Genomic DNA, 6295 nt, shown 5'->3' on the forward strand with positions numbered 1-6295 from the left:
CCGGGTTCCTTCACTTTCAAAGGTCACCGGATTCAGACTCATTGGTTTGGGACGTTCCTGTGATGACAGTAGGTCATTTTGGGACGTTCCTGTGATGACAGTAGGCTGTGATGACAGCCAGCGTGACCTGCACCGTGTGTGCTCAGATCTGTACTAGTGTCTCACAGGCACTGACTCCTGACCCTCACATTAACCCCATGAGAACTGCAGCGACACCAGAGGGGCACTGGGTGGGGGGTGAAGCACACAGATTCTGACCCCAGAGGGCCTGAGTTTGAACCCTGGGTCTTTTTTTTTTTAATAAATAAGAGAGGCTGTTATAAATATAATTAAAGAATAAGAACAAGAGCAAGAGACTATCAAAATGATCGGACAAAATTTTCAACTAAACTCAATTGAAAAATACAGTAAACTGGAAACTTAATTGTTAAACAAGTCATGCATTGTAGAAAAAATTTATAAGCTAGAATCTAAAAATGAATAAATTACATGCACACACAGATAGATAGATATACCTCACATATAACATGTAGAAAATATATAAATATGTATATCTATATGATTAGAAAAAAAGGAGTAAAGAAAGAAAATATCTGACATACTTACAAATGGACTTCTGGAAGAAAAGAACACGAGGAATGGAGGAAAGACAATATTTAAAGAGATAATGGCTAAGTATTTTCCAGAATTGTTGTATGGCATGAATCCTCAGTTTCAGGAAGTCTAATCAAACTCAAATGGGATAAATAAAAAGCAAGGTATACTTAGCCAAGTTGCTGTAAAACTGTAGGACCAAAGACAAAAACATGATTTTAAAAGCAGCCAGAGGAAAGAGAGAAATTGCTTACAAATGGCAAAAATCAGATTAAAACCTGACCTCTCGACAGCAGCAATGTAAAACAGAAGACAATTAAACAATAGCGTCAACTTTCTGTGAGAGAACTGCTGTCAACTTAAAATTCATTATCCTCTAAGCCTACCTCTCCAGGACAAAGGAAAATATATTAACTTATAGATTAAGGAATTTCTAAGATAAGTATTTCAAAAAAAAAAAAAGAAGGAAAAAATGATCTCGAATGGAGGCCCCTGAGATGCAAGAAATTATAAGCCAAAAATATGGCATGCGTGTTAATCTAAATAAACAATTACTATATAAAGGAAAATAATATCTCAATTATAATCAAGAGAGAAATGATCTGTTCTAAGGCCTTGTTTTTATATTGATTTAACTTTACATTGTGTTGAGTTAAATTCCCTTATTGAAGCTCTTTAGGGCAACCACTAAAGAGAAAAAGCAAGAGAGGAGAAAAATAGAATGGGGAAAATTATTAATAAAAAAGGTAAGAAAACAGAGAGGAAAGAGAAAACATAAATCACAAAATAACCTAGTAGTAATGAATCCAAATAACTCAGTAAGCATTTCAAAAATAATAGATTATATAAAAAACAGAATCCAACAATATATTGCTTGTATATGACACAATCAAAATGTAAAGGCATTTGGGTGGAAAAAGATCTAGTAGGCAGGGCTTCCCTGCTGGCGCAGTGGTTGGGAGTCTGCCTGCCAGTGCAGGGGACGTGGGTTCGTGGCCATGGGCCCTGGGCCGTGGCCGCCGTGGGCCCCCTGCGTGGGCCTGCGTGGGCCTGCGCCGTGGCCCCCGTGGGCCGTGGCCGCTGGGCCTGTGTGTCCAGAGCCTGTGCTCCGCAGCAGGAGAGGCCACAGCGGTGAGGGGCCCACGTACCGCAAAAAAAAAAAAAAAGAAAAAAAAAAGAAAAAAGATCTACTAGGCAAATACTAAGCAAAATCAGCTGGGCAAGTATTATAACAGAAGAAAAGTAAATAAATGACATAAAAGTTGGAAAGGAAGAACCAAATCTATCACAATTCACTATCCATAGATCATATGACTGTTTACAAGAAATTCCAAAATAAACAATAGGAAATGATTAGAATTAATAAGAACATAATAAAGATGTTGGATATCAAATTGATATATAGAAGTAATTTGCATTTACACATATTTGCAGAAAATAGAAAATGAAATTCAAAAAGGTGACATAGTAATTCTTTATATCTATCTAACTAGCATCTATCTATGTATCTATCTATCATCTCTCTATCTACCTAAGTCTTTCACCTATCTACAAAATCTAGAATTAAGTCTAAATTTAATGTGGAACCTTTTAAAGAATATTATAAAATTTTAGTGAAAGACATTAAAGAAGAATGAAATAAGTAAAGAAATACCATGTTTTGGGAAGGGCATATTTAATGTTTTTAAGATGTCAGATCTCTCCAAAATTATCTGCGGATCCTGTACACGTCCAATGAAAACACAAAACGTATTTTGTGGAATTTTACAGGCTGTTTCTAAATTTTATATGGAAGAGAAAGGGGCCCAAAATAGCCAAGAGTCCTGGAGAATATAAATAAGGTAAGTGTGGGTGGGGTGGTGAATGGCCCTTCAATGTATCAAGATTTATTATAGAACTACATAATTTAGACAGAGTGGTATGGGACAAGGATAAACAGGGAGAAAAAGGTGAAGAGAACGGAGACCAATTCATATAAAGTCCTACACAAAACAGGGATGGCAATGGAGGAAATCAGTGGGGAAAGGATCAATTATTCACTGAATGCTGCTGAGGCAACTGGTTACCCATAAGGAAAACAAAATGAAATCGTATCCTTATCTCACACCATGCACAACTTTCTTGTTTTATGCCTCCTGATGCTTCCGAGGGGCTTTCTCCTGTCACAATACTGGGGCAACAGAACAGGGGCTTTCTCTAGTGATTCACGGTGGAAAAGCCCTAAAGAGAGAAACTTCTAAAAGCTACCAGTGGGTAGCAAGCTGATTCAGCTCTTCAGCCATTCAGCAGTAGGTTGTCACATAAAAAGCATATACAAATTTAATTCCCTGCTGATTCTAACTAACATTTTGGAATCCTAGTCACTTCTAAGTACATTTCCTTTCCTTTAAGAAAAGGTTAAGTGCTAATGTGGTTGCTGGTTTGCCAAGAGAAATCTGGCAACTCTTACAAGTACAGAGGTAGAGTGTAATTAAATTCTTAATGTAGAGCCAGACAATTCATTGCTTTGAAAATAATACTTAACTACAAAGCCATCCTACGTTCTTTTACTAATAAGTATTGACTGGAGTTGGAGGAGGAATTTTTTTTCTGACCTGGTTGATGAATTCAAGTGACAGAGCCCTGGGTCTTTATTAGTACATTTCTGTGTGATCTCAGGCAGCGATCTGAACTCTGTGCTGTCATTTCCTCCTGTGTGTCATGAAGTTACAGCGCCCTGTCTCCTGGAGCGCGAGGATTAGACGAGTTAATAATGTTTGGTCCATGCACATCCTTGACAACATTAGCATCTACTGTCAGTAGCTCTACTGTAAAAACAGCAGATTCCACACATACACACGCAGACACACCGAGCATCATCTCTAATCTCATTTCCCTGCAGACAGGGTGGGTGTGGATGGATCAGGGACTCGGTTTTAACAATTCCCCAGGAATCCCATTCATTGTCTAAGAGCCCTTGGGGGAGGGTACAGTTATAGCCACAGTTTACAGATTGGAGAGATTAAGTATTCTGCTCCTGGTCACTATTTTGTTAAGTAATAGTCAGTTACAGCCAGGGCTCTCTGAACTCAGAGATCATATTTTGTTTCCTAGGATCTTATGGCTTGTCCTTGACTCACTTTCTACTGGGAAAAACAAAAATAGAACAAGCCACAGCAAAATGAAACACGCACTGCTTCTTGACTAAAGACATCCTTCAAGGAGTCGGTGAGAATGTTGTAAAGGACTTGTGGGTGCACCTGTCTTCTCCTCATGTACGTACTCTGGAATCACCATAGCTGTTCACTTTATTGTCCACGTCATGGAAATCCTGCCTTACTCTGTGAGTGTGTCTAGATTTGTAACTGCTCTTTTGGGGGGTGTAATGAATTGGACTGAGATTCTCAGGCAGAGCAGGACACTGGATGGTGCTCTGAGCATCCTGACACCACAGCTCCTCCCCTAAACTCAACGGGCCCTGAGATCCTCAGAATCTCCCTGTGGAAGCCTCTTATATGTCCAGGAGCATTTCTGAGGTGGGAGGAAGGCATACATCGTTTTGGTCCAGTCCTTTTCCACTACAGCGTGGCTACAATGTGGTATTGGGGGAGGAACCCTGGACCAGAGGTTCTACCTCACATCCCATCGTTAGAGCCTCCACTTCCCGGTCTGTTACAACCAGCTGTGTCATTTCTTCTTGACCATGTCACGTTGCCTAAGTTTACCCATCTTTAGAAGAAAGTGTTCAAATTAAGTCACTTCAGATTTCTATGGCAATGTACAAATTCAATGATTAATAACCCAATGAAGTAATAATAGCAAAGGCTTTCTGGTACTGGTCTAAGTGCCTGTTAACTTATTTAACTCTCACAAGACACGTGCAGTTATCGCTGCTCTATAGATGGAGAAACTGAGGCAGAAAGGGTTAAGGAGGGTCCCTAGAGTGAAAACAGCTAATAAGAAACAGACGTGGGATTTGAACCCAAGCAGCCTGGCTACTGGAGCTCTGCTCTTACCTTCTACATTAGTTGCTGCTATTATAGAAACAGGTTACATTTACTTTCGGTTAAAACAGGAAAATTTCCTTCCTTGTCCACGTTTCCTCTCCTTGCTCCTAGGCTGTGCGTGCAATTAAAGGGTCAGAGGCCAACCTGCCCCCAAATTTTTCATGCCGGGAAGACTTTTATACACTGACTTGCCAACCACTGATAGAACCTCTGTGACTAAAGTCCATGACACTTGGTTGGATAAAATATATACCACGACAGCAGGCTGCATCTGCAGGTGTGAAATGGAAAAGTTAGGCAAAGATGGATACAATTCCACATTAGAACTCTCATGTGTCAGTTGTTTTTATAGAACTAGAGTACATCATACACTTCTCAAGTATACAAAAGGGAAACTTCAAGGCAGCAATTCTCAAAGTTTTTCCCATTATGAATTCTCTTCACTGTTTTGGAATTCTTTCCCTCATAGACTTCAGTTTTTGAAGGCTTCCTGTCAATCTAGCAGGCCATGATTAAGTAATACAGGATTTCCCACTTTATTTATTCAAAGTCATATATAATTGTCAATTAGAAATTCTGAGTAAAAAGAGATAACTAGAAATACTACATACACCAAGCTGGTATAATTCAGCCAAAAAGCTAGAAATTCAACATTTCTGTTAGCCATGAAAACTAGTCTGGGTAAGTGCATGGTCTCTGTAATGGTCTCTTAGGCTAATTTTGTATGTTTGCTTTCTTTTGTTTTCTTTGAATCATAGCAAGTACCTACCACTTAGTGAGCATCAGGAATTCTGCTGGGCAGTTTGCTTGCTTCACGTTCGATGCTCTCACTAAAACACAGATCAGGTATGACACTCATTTCACTGATGAGAACACCAGGCCCCAGAGAAACTAAGAAATATACCTCAAGTTAATACAGAGCAGCGCCATAGTTCGCACGGGCCAGGTCTGCATGACTTAAGCCCTACTGCTTTATCCATTATAACAGTTGCTGTCTTCTTGGGAACCCATGGAATGTTAATTATAACTCAAAATAAATGGAAGGAAGAGAGGGAGGGAAGGAGGGAGGGGGGGTGAGAGAGGGAGGGAGGGAGGAAAGGAAGAATCACTGAGGCCCAGACTTCATAACAGCCCAGGCATCAGACTTTAAAGAGCCCCCTTCAGTAATTCTAATGTGCAGCCGGGTTGAGGCAGCAAGTGACTGAAACAGTCCCAGTACTACCAGCTCAGATCTCAGGCAGCAAGGAGTCGTCGCAGAGCCCATTACACAAGTGTGCAACGTGCTTCACCTGGAAAGTGATCTTACCGTCCACGCATCAATTTCCTAAGGAAACAAAATGTATGTACTGAGATTTATGTGCCCAGATGTCCATCGAATGTAGCACCACTTACAGCAGCCCAAAGTAACCCAAATGCCCAATTAGAAACTACAGAAATAAACTAAAGGACATCATATGACAGACTACTACGCATCTTCCAAAAAAATGTACATTATTTAAAGAAATGGAGAATTAGTCAGGAAGTGTGGTTGAAAAACTAATATGCCTAGCAAACTCCAGTAAAATTGTTAGATTATACCACCACATGGTTCCAAATCAATCAAAAACACTCTAGAAATTGCATTAAGAAACCTTGCTTCAACCACTGTATCTACGTCCCTACCTCTTACAGGTCACACTTCTCTTTCCTCTGCACACTTCCAGTTTTTATTTAGC

General features: G+C 39.9%; 1 long non-coding RNA gene across 1 annotated transcript; it reads right to left on the minus strand.

Annotated features, from left to right (window-relative positions):
• Nucleotides 1-2840: 2840 nt before the first annotated feature.
• Nucleotides 2841-5527, minus strand: LOC132430906 (uncharacterized). Its single transcript, XR_009520590.1, has 3 exons — nt 5350-5527; nt 4590-4851; nt 2841-3317 (listed from the first exon to the last, which is right to left on the minus strand). It is a non-coding gene; the product is annotated as an uncharacterized lncRNA (long non-coding RNA).
• Between the last annotated feature and the right edge of the window lie 768 nt (nt 5528-6295).

Source organism: Delphinus delphis, chromosome 9, assembly GCF_949987515.2.
Source record: "Delphinus delphis chromosome 9, mDelDel1.2, whole genome shotgun sequence".
Taxonomy (NCBI): domain Eukaryota; kingdom Metazoa; phylum Chordata; class Mammalia; order Artiodactyla; family Delphinidae; genus Delphinus; species Delphinus delphis.